General features: G+C 48.8%; 1 protein-coding gene across 4 annotated transcripts in view; it reads left to right on the plus strand.

The window, feature by feature from the left end:
* Positions 1–15,761, plus strand: part of LOC116988290 (proto-oncogene tyrosine-protein kinase Yrk-like) — an 89,893-nt gene that overhangs the window by 16,157 nt on the left and 57,975 nt on the right. The window contains exons 2-3 of one of the 4 annotated variants that reach the window (XM_033044853.1): positions 3,130–3,142; positions 10,887–10,893. The exons of 2 other annotated variants lie outside the window; for them this stretch is intronic. The gene's annotated coding sequence lies outside the window, so the exon portion shown is untranslated. Of the gene's footprint in view, positions 1–1,789; positions 1,810–3,129; positions 3,143–10,886; positions 10,894–15,761 lie in introns of those variants that run through there. One more of the 4 variants, XM_033044854.1, reaches the window with a different exon arrangement.

Genomic DNA, 15,761 nt, shown 5'->3' on the forward strand with positions numbered 1-15,761 from the left:
GCTTCACTACACAGGGTAGCCCTGACCCAGTGCTTACCACTGTATCACTTTCCTAGAGTTTTACAGTATGGAAACAGTCCCTTCAGCCCAACTTGCCCACACCGGCCAACATGCCCCATCTGCACTAGTCCCACCTGCCTGCGTTTGGTCCATATCCCTCCAAACCTGTCCTATCCATGTACCTGTCCAAATGTTTCTCAAATATTGTGATAGTCCCAGCCTCAACTACCTCCTCTGGCAGCTTGTTCCATACACTCATTTCTGTTACCCCTCAGATTCCTATTAAATCTTTTCCCCTTCGCCTTAAACCTGTGTCCTCTGGTCCTCGATTCACCAACTCTGGGCAAGAAACTTTGTGCATCTACCCGATCTATTCCTGTCATGATTTTATACACCTCTATAAGATCACTCCTCATCCTCCTGCGCTCCAAGGAATAGAGACCCAGTCTTCTGACCTCGTCCCATCCTAACCAATAGCTCTCCCACCTCAAACACTACCATCTGCCATTCTCTATATCTTCGTAACATTAGTTTATAATCCAGTATCTTTGGATCAATGTTTTCATGAGAGAGTTAGAGTTTTGACGAGAGAATTTGAATTTTCAAGATAGATTTAGCTCTTAGGGCTGATGGAATCAGGGGATATGGGGAGAAGGCAGGAACGGGACACTGATTTTTGATGATCAGCCATGATCATATTGAATGGCGGTGCTGGCTCGAAGGGCCGAATGGCCTCCTCCTGCACCTATTTTCTATGTTTCTAAACAGAGAACTACAGATGTTGGTTTATACCAAAGTTAGTACAGCACGGCTGCGCAGCGGGTAGTGCTGCTGCCTCACAGTGCCAGAGACCCGGGCTCATTCCTGACTACGGGTGCTGTCTGTACGGAGTTTGTACGTTCTCCCTGTTTTCTCAGGGTGCTCCGGTTTCCTCCCACACTCCAAAGGCATTCAGTACCAAACGTGTAGGATTGTGCTAGTGTACAGGGAATGCTGGTCGGCATGGACTCATTGGGCCGAAGGGCTTGTTGCTGTGCTTGTATCTCCAAGCTAAATAGGCACAGATTGCTGGAGTAACTCAGCTGGTCAGGCAGTATCTCTGGAGAAAAGGAATAGGTGACGTTTCGTGTCGGGACCCTTCGTCTGACTCGGATGCAAAGGATTTGGATCGATGGTCCGTGTGGACTCGATAGGTCAAAGGGCCTGTTTCCTTCCTGTGTCTCCAAACTAAACTAAACTGAACTACAATTTCCCAAATCATGTTTTAGCTTGATCAGCGAAGAGTATTTAATTGTCAAATGTACCAAGTGTGGAACATAGAACTGTTTAACCTGCCCGTAAACACAACAACATAGATAATCAATGATACACTGAATGAGTGAGTGGAATACCAGGTAAGTGGGTAGACATGGTCCGTGCATGGAAGGACACACTTGCTGAGGTTAGTGTTGTGCAGGGTTGCTGGGACTAAAGACAACTTTAATCTCCCCCATCTGGAAACGTGAGCTTCCTGTCAGGGGGGAGACTTCCTGTGTGTATGTCATCAAAGGAAATGTTTACCAAGAGCTGATGTGATTTTTACTGCACAGCTTGGAACACAATCCTTTAATGTGACCGTCCAGCTGAAGTCTGTGTCAAAGTCAGTCTAAACAACACAGCGGGTAGAGCTGCTGCCTCACGGCGCCAGAGACCCGGGTTCCATCCTGACAACGGGTGCTGTCTGTACGGAGTTTGTACGCTCTCCCCGTGACCTGCGTGGGTTTTCTCCGGGTGCTCCGGTTTCCTCCCACACTCCAAAGACGGAAACAGGTTTGTGGGTTAATTGGCTTGGGTAAATTTGTAACTGTTCTCCAGAGAGGCTGCCTGACGCGCTGAGTTACTCCAGCACTCTGTGTTTTACTCAGCTATAATCTTCTACGGACTTTGTCTTTGGTTGCAATGCAGACTTTGGCTTTGCACTGTTCTGGTCTGGTGCCCTAACATTACTGATTATTAATCGATTGAATTATTGATTATGAGGTCTTTGTTGTGTTATTGCACATGGGCTGCATCCAGCAACAAGTACAAGAACACGCACACCTCCAGATTCAGGGACAGTTTCTTCCCAACTTTTATTCGGCAACTGAATCATCCTACCACAGCCAGAGAGCAGTGCTGAACTATCTTTTTCATTGGAACTTCTTCTTCTTTTCGTGTCTTTGAAGCTGATTGGTTATATGACAGTTTCCCATTCCTTTACACAGTCCTTTGTGTTTTTATTGAACACTGCAAGATCCTTTGGGCTGCACTGGTTGGGTAGTAGGGGGCAGACAAGGCAGTGCTGCATTGTATGGTCCTCTTCTCCACATTCACAGGTGGTTTGGCCAGTTTCATAGCCCCATCTGGCCATGGCAGCTTTTGATCGCCCTGTTCTTGTTCTCAGGCGGTTGAACGTCTTCCACTGGACCCATGGTGCTTCTGAGCCCGGAGGGAGGGCTTCAGAAGGAGGGATACCCATGTCAGTAGGAGGGGGGTCGTCCTCAAGCCTTTTTGTCCATAGTTGGAGTCTGGGTTCTTCCCGTGATGCTATTAGGGGCTGGACATGGCTGAGAAAGCTTCTCCTGGACTTCAGCCGTTGGGCCGGGGGTACACGTCCGTAGAGGAGGTGGCGTTCATCACTGGTGGCCTTGGTCATCTCTACTCGGCTGGTGACTTCCCGTCTCACATCAGCAGGGGCAATGCCAGCGAGGAGGTGCAGGTTGTTTATGTTGGTGGGCTTCAAGCAGCCAGTGATTGAGCGGCAGGTGTTATTCAACGCTGGGTCTAGTTTCTTGGCATGGGATGATCTCTCCCAAACAGGACACGCATACTCCGCAGAGGAGTAGCACAGGGCCAGAGCAGTAGATCTTAATGTGTGTGCTGTGGCTCCCCATTTGGAGTTGGTCAGCTTCCGGAGGATGTTATTTCGGGAGTTAACTTTCAGTTTGGTGTTTTTGACGTGTTCCTTATAGGAGAGAGTGCGATCCAGTGTTACACCGAGGTAGGCAGGGTTGGTGCAGTGCCCAAGAGGTGTTCCAGACCATGTGATGTTAAGGGGTCTGTTTGCTTCCCGGTTCCTGAGATGGAACGAGCAGGCTTGGGTCTTCGCAGGGTTTGCGTGTAGGTGGTTGCGCTCGTAGTAGAGGTGTAGCTCATCTAGGGCTGAGGTGAGATTCGCTTCTACAGCTTCAAACGTACTCTCTTGGGATGTTACACAGAGGTCGTCGGCGTAGATGAACCGCTCAGTGTTCTGGTCCATTGGCTGGTCATTGGTGTAGATGTTATATAGTAGTGGAGCCAGCACACTACCTTGAGGCAAGCCATTCCGTTGTCGACGCCAGCGACTTTGCTTGTTGTTAAGGACAACATAGAAGCGCCTATCTTTCAGGAGGGCTCCGATGAGGTCCGTGAGTGCCAGGTCTTTGGTATTCTCCAAGATCTTTTTTAGGAGGAGGTGGTGGTTCACAGTGTCATACGCGGCAGACAGATCAACAAAGACGGCTCCTGTCACCAGCCCTTTCTGGAACCCGTCTTCAATGTGCTGTGTGAGATTCAGAAGTTGACTTGTTGTGGATTTGCCAGGTCGGAATCCAGCTTGTTGAGGGATGATGGCTGGTTCAGCGACTGGGGCAAGCCTGTTGAGGATCAGGCGCTCAAACAGCTTGTACGGGTGGCCTAGCAGGGAGATTGGGCGGAAGCTCTTTGCATATGCTGGATCTTTACCGGGTTTTAGAAGAGCGATGATTTTGGTTTTCCTCCAGATCTTTGGGATGTTTCTTGTCAGCATGCAGTTGTTCATCAGCTCAAGGACCCACTTCCGTGTCAGAGGTCCAAACTGCTTGATCTCCTCTGTGAAAATATTGTCCAGGCCGATGGCTTTGCCAGTCTTGAGGGCTTTGATGCTGATATCGAGCTCTTCAAGGGAGAACGGCTCAGTCAGTCCGGTGTTTTGGGAGTGCTGAAGTCAGTCTTGGCTGTTTTGTGGTGGATTTCCCGTTGAGCAGCAACTGATGCGCAACTTGGTTGGCCGTGGTGGTATACTGTTGATGTGTTGGTGTTGATGGGTCATTGCTGATTTTTCGGATGAGGCTCCATGCCTTTTTGCTGTTTTTTGCCATATCAGTTGTCTCCAGTAGAGTTTGCCATTTCCGCTGGCGGCATTCTGATAGGGAGGTCATGAGTCTCTCACCTACTTCCATGGTGCTTTCAGCAAAGGGGTCAGATTGGTAGAGCTGTTGGTATTGCTCATATAGTTCGCTGCTTAGAGTGTCAAGGCCGGGGATGTATTGAGTGCGGCAGCCTCTCGGGATGTTCTCCCGGGCTGCCTGGTGCACTAACTTGGTGAAGATTTGATAGTTTTTGGGGTCCGCTGGAAGGTGGGCGATCTTCCCTTCAAGATCTTCTTGGAAACCAGGCCAGTTCGCTTTCCCAAAGTTGATTTTTCATTGGTGACACTCGGACTATCTTTGATCGGATTTTGCTGACTTTATCTTGCACAAAACGTTATTCCCTTATCACGTATCTTTACACTGTGCACAGCTCGATTGTAATCATGTATTATCTTTCCGCTGACTGGATAGCACGCATCTAAAGCTTTTCACTGTTCCTCGGTACACATGACGATAAACTAGACAGAACTGAAGTGAGAATTTAATTGTGTGGGAAGTGACTGCAGATGTTGGTTTAAACCGAAGATAGACACAAAATTCTGGAGTAACTCAGTAGGACAGGCAGCATCTCTGGAGAGAAGGAATGGGTGACGTTTCGGGTCAAGACCCTTCTTCAGAAGGTCTCGATCCGAAACATCACCAATTCCTTTTCTCCACAACTGCTGCCTGTCCTGCTGAGTTACTCCTACATTTTGTGTCCATCTTTGTGAGAATTTAATTCTTTTGTTATCGATACTTATGACAATTAAACATTATCTGATGCGTGGTTTAACTTCCGTGATAAACATGAAGCATTTTAACGGCTGTGGAACTGAGGAGATGTGTTGGGGAGGCTGAAACCCTGAATTCCACAGATTCACCACCCTCGGACTAAAGAATTTCCTCATCATCTCCTTCCTAAAGGCACATCCTTTAATTCTGAGGCTGTGACCTCTGGTCCTAGACTCTCCCACTGGTGGAAACATCCTCCCCACATCCAAGCTTGTGTTCCCCACCTCAGCAAACTTCAGATAGACATAATGCTGGAGTAACTCCAGTGGCAAGACTGCACACGATTAACATCGAGACATTTACATAGAAATACCAGAAGGGAATAACGTTTAGTGCAAGGTAAAGAGAAATGTTGCTGTAGGAGTAGAGATTTAACAGTTGGATCGGGCAGCTAAGTGTGGCAGCCAGATTTGGAGTTTGATGGGGTCTGACTGCTCCTTTGTTGCGGAGATACAGATGTGCTTCACGTCCACACTAGCCTGGACTGGTGAGCTCGCACAGCTGGAAGGCACAGGCAGCTCGGAGGAGCCTCGGCATGCTTGGATGGGGAGGGTGTGTGTGTGCGTGTGTGTGCGTGTGTGGTGTGTGTGTGTGTGTGTGCGTGCATGTGTGTGTGTGTGGTGGTGTGTGTGGAGGGGTGTGTGTGGGGGGTGTGTGTGGAGGGGTGTGTGTGTGGGTGGGGGGTGTGTGTGGGGGGTGTGTGTGTGGAGGGGGGGTGTGGTGGGTGGAGGGGGGTGTGGGGTGGGAGGGGTGTGTGGGTGGAAGGGTGTGTGTGGGGGGGTGTGTGGGTGGAGGGGGGGTGGTGTGTGGAGGGGTGTGTGGGTGTGGAGGGGTGTGTGTGGAGGGGTGTGTGTGTGGAGGGGTGTGTGTGGGGAAGGGTGTGTGTGTGGAGGGGTGTGTGTGTGGAGGGGTGTGTGTGTGGAGGGGTGTGTGTGTGGAGGGGTGGGTGTGTGGAGGGGTGGGTGTGTGGAGGGGTGTGTGTGTGGAGGGGTGTGTGTGTGGAGGGGTGTGTGTGTGGAGGGGTGTGTGTGTGTGGGGAGGGGTGTGTGTGTGGGGAGGGGTGTGTGTGTGGAGGGGTGTGTGTGTGGAGGGGTGTGTGTGTGGAGGGATGTGTGTGTGTGTGTGTGTGGGGGGGGGGGGGGGGTTGTCGGATGAATGGTGCCATTCTTCACGAGGGTGCTGTCCACAAAATGACTCTGCAGTTATTGTGCAGTGTGGTCTGTGTGAATGAAAGGAGCTGGTGTCAGGTTGTGGGTGAGTGAGGTGGGAGGTACAATGAACATATCACTGTTTAGCATTCACTGTTCCAATTCATCCAATTGATGTACTGTTCACCCACTGGTGGTGATGATAGCTGCTTATCTTGGTTTAAAACTCATTCAGTTTCTTTAAGGATTGGCCTGGTCTTGTACATCTGGCTGGAAGCCAATGTTGATGGGGTTGGCTTCAGAACTGCTGATCCCACCCATTAGTTCATGTCATAGGAGCAGAATTAGGCCATTTGGCCCATCGAGTCCACTCCACCATTCAATCATGGCTGATCTAACATACCCACTCCCCTAGGGTTGCCAACTTTCTCGCTCCCAAATAAGGGACAAAAGGTCAAAATATGGGACAAATTCCCTACGGCAATTCGTTGACCGACTGGGCCGTGTCTGGGTGAATGATGAGTTGGCCCGGGTGTTGGACTGTACACAAAGCCCAGCCGGTGGGCCAGCTGAGGAGTTTTGGCCTGGGCCAGTACCCCATCCAACTCGTGAACCGATGATCAGCTATGAGAAGGAGCGGTGGTGTCGGCTGTAAGCGAAGGTTGGACTCCATGGGCTGTCCGACCCGACAGTCCCCTCGACCCGAGAGGGACAAACCAATTTAGCCCAATATACGGGATGTCCTGGCTAATACGGGACAGTTGGCAACCCTACCTCTTGACCCCATTCTCCTGCCCCCTCCCATAACCCCTGAGACCCGTACTAATCAAGAATCTATCAATCTGCACCTTAAAAATGTCTATTGACTGCCTCCACAGCCGACTGTTGCAAATAATTCCACAGGTTCACCCACCCTGTAGCTTAATAAATTCCTCCTCATCTCCTTCCTAAAGGAATGTCCTTTAATTATGAGGCTGTGACCTCTAGTCCTAGACTCTCCCATTGGTGGAAACACCCTCTCCACATCCACTCTATCCAGGCCTTTCACTATTCGATAGGTTTCAATGAGGTCACCCCTCATCTTTCTAAACTCCAGCGAGTACAGGCCCAGTGCCGACAAACGCTCATCATATGTTAACCCGCTCATTCTCGTAAACCTCCTCTGGACCCTCTCTAGAGCCAGCACATCCTTCCTCAGATACGGGGCCCAAAACTGCTCACAATACCACAAATGTGGCCTGACCAATGCCTTATAGAGCCTCAGAGCTTGAAATTCTAGAGCAAAACCACAGAGATATTTGCAACAAAGGGTGAGAATTTTGAAACGGTTTCTTGCATAAGCAGAAGCGATTGTGAGGCAGCAAGAACAAGGGTGTGGGGGGGAAATGCAATGAGTTGACTTTCTTGTCCATTTTACTTTTGGAGGTTATATAGGCTGGGAGTTTATTCTTTGCCTCCTAGGAGGCTGGGGGTGACCTTATTGAGGTGTACAAGATCATGAGGGGCACGGATAAAGTGAACGCTCACTGTCTTTTTCCCAGGGTAGAGGTTTCTAAAACTAGAGGGCACAGGGTTAAGGTGAGAGGGGAGAGAATTAAGAGGGACCTCAGGGGGCAATGAATTTACACAGAGGGTAGGCTGTATGTGGACGGGCTGCCAGAGGAAATGTAGACATTTGGACAGATAGATGGATAGGAAGGGTTTGGAGGGAAATGCAGGCGACTCGGTCCAGCCATAGAGGGTGGCATGGTGGTGCTGCTACCTTAACGTGCCAGAGACCCGGTTCGATACTGACTATGGGTGCTGTCTGTACGGAGTTTGCACGTTCTCCCCGTGACCTGCGTGGGTTTTCACCGAGTGCTCTGGTTTCCTTCCACACACCAAAGACGTACTTGTTTATAGGTTGATTGACTTCGGTAAAAATTGTAAATTGTCCCTTGTGTGTAGGATAGTGCTAGTGTACGGGGTGATCGCTGGTCAGCAGGGATCCGATGGGCCGAAGGGCCTGTTTCCGCGTTGTATGGCACTGTGACGAAGGAAAAACATGCGGGTAATACCTTGCCCCAGGTCAGTCACCTTGTTGGACATAGCTCCACACCAGTGTAATGGCGTCTATCCCCACTGGATATCTGGAGACCCTTCAATTGTTGTTTAAAGAAACAATCAAATGTCAGGTTTAATCTTTAATTTTCTGACCTTTCATTATTGACCTCTCGGCTGGGAAAGGAAACACTTCCTGTTCACCTCCTCTGATCTTACACACAACTTCCTGCCCTCTCTGAACTCTTTTATCTCTGTTCAATATGTGGGTCTCTGCGTTCTATGTTGGATGAGGTCAAAGTTCTGGAGTAAACCTGTGTATGGAACTGCAGAGTCTGAAGAAGGGTTTCGGCCCGAAACGTCGCCTATTTCCTTCGCTCCATAGATGCTGCTGCACCCGCTGAGTTTTTCCAGCATTTTTGTGTACCTATGGAACTGCAGATGCTGGTTTAAACCGAAGATAGACACAAAATGCTGGAGTAACTCAGCGGGACAGGCAGCATCTCTGTGGAGAAGGAATGGGAGACGTTTCGGGTCGAGACTTCTGAAGAAAGGTCTCGACCCAAAACGTCATCCATTCATTCTCTCCAGAGATGCTGCCTGTCCCGCTGAGTTACTCCAGCTCTTTGTGTCTATACTGGAGCAAACCTTCTCTGACACATTGACATTCATCCTTAAATCAGATGGTCAGGCAGCATCTCTGGAGGAAAGGAATAGGTGACATCTCTGGTCGAGACCCTTCTTCAGGCATTGGACGGGGGCATGGTGTACAAGAGTTAGGACTTTTGCAGCTGTGTATCTGGGCGTGGGTGAGATCACACTTGTATGCAGTTCTGGTCACCTGGCCATAGGAAGTGTGTCATTAAGCTGGGGGAAAATGACACCAATTGCTGGATCATGTCAGTGTGTCATCAGGCTGGAACTTGAGTAGAAACAACTCACACGGACATTCCTGAGATGAGGAAAAACCTTTTCACCCAGAGAGTTGTGAATCTGTGGAATTCTCTGCCACGAAGGCAGTGGAGGCCAATTCACTGGATGTTTTGAAGAGAGAGTTAGATTTAGCTCTTAGGGCTAAAGGAATCAAGGGATATGGGGGAAAAAGCAGGAACGGGGTACTGATTGTGGATGATCAGCCGTGATCATATTGAATGGCGGTGCTGGCTCGAAGGGCCGAGTGGCCTACTCCTACACCTATTGTCTATGTTTCTATGTCTTGATTTAGGCAGTGCCTTTAAATGCCTTGAGTCTTTGAGACTGGACTAAGCTTGCATCTTGACTGTCGAGTCGCTCTCTGTGGCTGCCTGCCGCTGAACTAAATAAAGGCTCGCTTCTGTCGAGCAGAGAGAGGTTGTGGACAATGACAACGCTGGTCTGGTGAAACCAGAATAGGGGGGAGAATTCTCACGAAAATGCTCACTCTATTTCTACCCTACAGCGAGTGTGAAATCTATATCCAGAAAAGCAGAAGGACTAAGTCTATAGTTTAAACTTAACACGCACGCAAGAATTGGCCGGTGTGAAGATAAGTTTCCCAATCACTCTGTGCAATTACAACATGCTGGAGGAACTCAGCGGGTCAGGCAGCATCTGTGGAGCCACCATGAAAACCTCCCTCACCTGTGTCCACCTATCGCTCAATATAGATGCAAAATGCTGGAGTAACCCAGAGGACAGGCAGCATCTGTGGAGAGAAGTTTCGGGTCGAGAACCTTTTGCACCCATCACTCACCAGTCTTTGTCCTGCCCCCACCTCTCCTCAGCTTTCTCCTCGCCTCCCAACACCAGCAGGGACCCATCCCAAAACATCATCAACCCATGTTCTCCAGCTATGCTGCCTGATCCGCTGAGTTATTCCAGCACTCTGTGTTTTGCTCAAGAGTCCAGCACTTGCAGATCCTTGTGTCTTTTTTTTTTTTTTTTGCTGCTGTTTCTGATGTAGCCAGAAAAGAGCTTGTGCAGGAAGATGAGAGTGGTCACTATGGGATAGGCACAGAGTTATTTAGTGTTTAAGAAGGAACTGCAGATGCTGGAAAATCGAAGGTAGACAAAAATGCTGGAGAAACTCAGCGGGTGCAGCAGCATCTATGGAGCGAAGGAAATAGGCAACGTTTCGGGCCGAAACCCTTCTGGGTTTCGGCCCGAAACGTTGCCTATTTCCTTCGCTCCATAGTTGCTGCTGCACCCGCTGAGTTTCTCCAGCATTTTTGTCTACCACAGACTTATTTAGTTGTGGCTACACTTAGAGTAGGTGAGAGAGAGAGGGTGGGAGAGGATGCAGGAAATGCCATAATAATAATAATGGATGGGATTTATATAGCGCCTTTCTAATACTCAAGGCGCTTTACATCGCATTATTCATTCACTCCTCAGTCACACTCGGTGGTGGTAAGCTACTTCTGTAGCCACAGCTGCCCTGGGGCAGACTGACGGAAGCGTGGCTGCCAATCTGCGCCTACGGCCCCTCCGACCACCACCAATCACTCACACACATTCACACACATTCACACACAGGCAGAGGTGGGTGAAGTGTCTTGCCCAAGGACACAACGACAGTATGCACTCCAAGCGGGATTCGAACCGGCTACCTTCCAGTTGCCAGCCGAACACTTAGCCCATTGTGCCATAATGGTGTAAATGAAACTGTGTGTACAAACAGTTTAATTTGGTTTAGTTTAGAGGAACAACATGGAAACAGGCCCTTTGGCCCACTGAGTCCATGCTGACCAACAACCCCGAGTTGCGGGGTTGAAAAGTACCTGGAGGGCTTTACATCGCCCCGCGCGGCTTTAATGGCCGCAGGACGTGCTTGCCATCGCCTGCCGGGGGCTTTGACTTGCATCGGGAGGAGAATGAGGAGAGCAGGGGAGAGATAAGACTTTGCCTTCCGTCACAGTGAGGAGGAGATTCACTGTGATGGATGTTCGTGTAAATTCTGTTGTGTCTTGGTTCTTTTTCTTGTGTGCATGACTGCAGAAACTAAACCAAACCAAATTTTGTTTCAACCTCAATGAGGTTCAAATGACAACAAATAAATTGTTGTATTGTATCAATCACCCATTTCACAGGCCAATTAACCTGCAAACCTAGAAGTTGTCTGAAGCAGAGTCTGACAATGGGTTTTGACCTGAAACATCACCTGTTCCTTCTCTCCAGAAATACTGCCTGACCCATTGAATTACTCCAGCATTTTGTACCGATTCATGTTCTCCAGAAATGCCGCCTGACCCACTGAGTTACTCCAGCATCTTGCGTTTATCTTCGATGTGAACCAGCATCTATCTGCAGTTCCTCCTCACACAACCTACAAACCTGTACGTCTTTGGGATTTGGGAGGGAATCGGAGCACCCGGAGAAAACCCACGCAGGTCACGGGGAGAACGTGCAAACTCCGTACAGACAGCACCCGTAGTCACGATTGAACCCGGGTCTCTGGCGCTGTGAGGCAGCAGCTCTACCCGCTGCTCCACAGTGATAAACAACTGTGAGAGTGACTATAATTGGTGATAATTCAGCCATTCACACTGACACACTGAGTGGTGTTGTCAACAAGACGTGCTCTTCCAGGGAAAATATTCATGGCAATGAAGACAAGGGCCTGAGAATGAACTTTAAGCTCATTACTGTTTCAAACTGACTCACATTCACACTGACTGCAAAAACAGATTTTTTTTCTCATGGTTTATTGACTGCGAATCAACTCGTGCATTTGAAATGCCACAGTCCTGGTGACCAATAGAATAATCCCGGTTTGGGCTGAATCTGGTATTTTTCTGTTGTGTAGAAGACCAGCCCACGGCCTTGATGAGTCACCCGCTCCGAAACGCACACAACAAGGCCTGTCAGTGTGTGGCATCAATGACTTAGCCAGAGGACCCTGGCCAGCAGCAAGCTCATGATAATGCTGCAGGATGCTGCTGTTCCTTACTGTGGCAATCAGAGTGCCAGCGATACGAACAGCCACCTCATTGTTAATTTAACAAAGTGCCGAACAGACTGGGTCTTTGTGGACCAATGTTGTTAGGACGATGCAGGAATTCAAGATGCACCAGCTTTCGATAGGAGGAGTGAGCTAGGGGACAGAAGTGAGTGTATCTGGAGGCACAAGTGGAGCAGTGGCGAACCAGACCCCCGTGCCCTCTCCTCTCCTGTCCAACCAACGAATCGATCGACTCTCCCACAAGTGGAAACATCCTCTCCACATCCACTCTATCCAGGTCCTTCACTATTCGGTAAATTTCAATGAGGTCCCCGCTCATCCTTCTAAACTCCAGCGAGTACAGGCCCAGTGCCGACAAACGCTCATCATAGGTTAACCCACTCATTCCTGGGATCATTCTCGTAAACCTCCTCTGGACCCTCTCCAGAGCCGGCACATCCTTCCTCGGATATGGGGACCCAAAATTGCTCACAATACTCCAAATGCAGCCTGACCAGCACCTTATAGAGCCTCAGCGTTACATCCCTGTGCTTGTATTCTAGCCCTCTTGAAATAAATGCTAGCATTGCCTTTGCCTTCCTTACAACCGATGCGACCTGCTGTTCAACGTTTTGGGAATCCTGCACCAGCCCCCAAGTCCCTTTGCCCCACCTTGTCGACGTGACAGGGATATGGAAGCTCATTCCTGTGATTATTTCCTGTTTTTGAAACTTGCTAAATATAATTGGAGAGGAAGTGTGCCGTGTGCAAGCTGCAGGCAGGAGTACGTCAGGCAGGCCAGAGGCCTTTGCTACCTTCTCCAAAACAAGAGCAAAGAGGTTCCAATGTATTTGGGTAGGAATGAACTGCAGATGCTGCTTGGCACCAAAGATAGGCACAAAATTCTGGAGTAACTCTGCGGGACAAGTAGAGTCGGCTGAGAGAAAGAATAGGTTATGTTTCAGGTCGAGGATGAAGAAGGGTCTTGACCCGAAACGTCACCCATTCCTTCTCTCCAGAGTTGTTGCCTGTCCCGCTGAGTTACTCCAGCTTTTTGTGTCTATCTCCAATTTATTTGAGGTTGGGACATTGGATGTGTCGGGTCATTGACCACTTTGACAGACTGCATCTCCGTTGTAGAGTCATAGAGCGCAGAATCCGGCCCTTCCTTTCACCCCATCAGACGTCACATACAACACATAATCCTCCAAAATTGCTGCCACCTCCAACGGGATCCACACACCAACGATGTTTGTTTAGTGGGCTCGTCCAATTGGCCTGCACTTAAGTCCATATCCCACTAAATCTTAGGTACACAATCGAAGGAGATAGGCAACGTTTCGGGCCGAAACCCTTAAGGGTTTTGGCCCGAAACATTGCCTATTTCCTTCACTCCATAGTTGCTGCCTCACCCGCTGAGTTCCTCCAGCATTTTTGTCTCCCTTTGATTTTTCCTGCATCTGCAGTTCTTTCTTAAACATCTGTCGTATCTGCCTCCACCATCCCTGGTGGTGTGTTCTACCCACTGTGTAATGCAATCCTGGATAGAAACATAGAAAATAGGTGCAGGAGTAGGCCATTCGGCCCTTCGAGCCTGCACCGCCAGTCAATATGATCATGGCTGATCATCCAACTCTGTATCCCGTACCTGCCTTCTCTCCATACCCCCTGATCCCTTTAGTCACAAGGGCCACATCTAACTCCCTCTTAAATATACCCGGGGCGGCGACTGCGGGTGCTAGGAAGGCCTCGACCACGAGTGAACATCTGGGAAGAACGGAGGGGAGGCTGGCTGGACTATGGTGCCTTCCTCACCTTGGTGCCACTGTGTTATGTTGTGGCGTGGACTTTCACTGTTTGTGCTTTTTTTTTAAATTCTATTTTATTTTTAATATGTTTTATTATTTATTATTATTTATTTATTTTTATTTTTATGATACTGCCTGTAAGGGAAATTCATTTCGTTGTCTCTAACTGAGACAATGACAATAAATTTGAATACAATACAATACAATACAAAATATAGCCAATGAACTGGCCTCAACTACCTTCTGTGGCAGAGAGTTCCATGGAATGCATGTGGTGAAGATCCTTCCTCTAGTGGGAGATTTCGAATCCTTCACCTTGGGCAACAGACTGTGAGCGTTCACTTTATCTGCGCCCCTCATGATCTTGTACACCTCAATAAGGTCACCCCTCATCCTCCCACCCTCCAAATAATCAAGTCCTAGCCTATCTAGCCTCTCCCTCTAACTCCAGCCCACAAGCCCAGGCAACATCCTGGAGAATATCTGCATCCTTTACAACTTACTTAACAAAAGCACCAGAATAAAAATTGCGACAATGGACTTAATTCTGATGGTCGTATCTTCACTGCTCAGATGCAGTAACATCATAATGTCGTCTCTTATTCACAGCGAGAAAATAGGATTTCCTTTCATTGCAAAACGATTTAATTTAATTAATCTGCACTTAATTTATTTCATTTAATGGATATATAATATAGTCATTGTTTTCCCGAACCATGGGGGAAGTATCTGCATTAATTATGGGCCAGGCGTACGGTACCAATTTGAGATATGGAGCCCGAGACACAGCCAGTAATCTGGAAACAGGTGATTTATAAACACACCTTTGTTCTTGCACCTTTCTTGCAAATTCGGCAGGTGTTTCCCTCAGTCTAAAGAGAGGTCCTAATCCGCAAACATCACATATCCATGTTCGCCAGTAATGCTGAGGAAGGAACTGCAGATGCTGCTTTACAAAAAGGACACAAAGTGCTGGAGTAACTCAGCAGGTCAGGCAGCATCTCTGGAGAAACAGAATTGGTGACGGAATTGTGGGTCGGAATCCTTCTTCAGAATCTTCTATTTCTCCAGAGATGCTGCCTGACATGTGGGGGGGGGGGGCATCCTTTCCCCAGGCGTGTGCCCCCTAATTCTCGATTCCCCCCCCCCCCCCCCCCCCATTGGTGAAAGAGGATTCTATGTACAAACCTCTCTGCATTACCACTGGCAGATATAAATGCTGCATTTCTGCCTTTGGTTCAAAAATGCAGAAAGACCTAATTATGTTTTCAGCGTGGGGTTGTGGAGTATATTTTGGGAAGTGTGATGTGAGTTGCCTGCTGTAGATTGCTTGTCACTGCATCTAATGCCTGTGTTGTGCTGACTCTATGATTGTAACTCACACACTGGGGCTGCATTAGGAAGCTTTGCCATTGCCCCAGGGTACTGCTGCCTCACAGCGCCAGAGACATGGGTTCGATCCTGACTACAGGTGCTGCCTCTACCTTCACCCCATGACCTGCACGGGTTTTCTCCGGGTGCTTTAGTCTCCTCCCACACTCCAAAGACGTGCAGGTTTGTAGGTTAATTGGCTTCTGTGAATTGTCCCTGGTGTGTTGGTTAGTGTTGGTGTACAGGATTGATTGGTGGGCCGAAAGGCCTGTTTCTATGCTGTATCGCTATAAACAGAGATATGGGCCAAATGCGGGCAGGTGGGACAAGCTCGGAAGGAGCATATTGGTTAGCATGGACCAGTTGGGCCGAAGGGCCTGGTCCTGTGCTGTATGACTCTGTGACTCTAAGAACCAGTGTTGTTATGCCTCGAGTGTAAATGTTTCATGGCATCATCTGAGCACATCGCTATTGCTCTCATATCATCAGTACAGTACAGACATAGTGGGCCGAAGGG

Source organism: Amblyraja radiata, chromosome 27 (assembly GCF_010909765.2).
Source record: "Amblyraja radiata isolate CabotCenter1 chromosome 27, sAmbRad1.1.pri, whole genome shotgun sequence".
NCBI lineage: Eukaryota > Metazoa > Chordata > Chondrichthyes > Rajiformes > Rajidae > Amblyraja > Amblyraja radiata.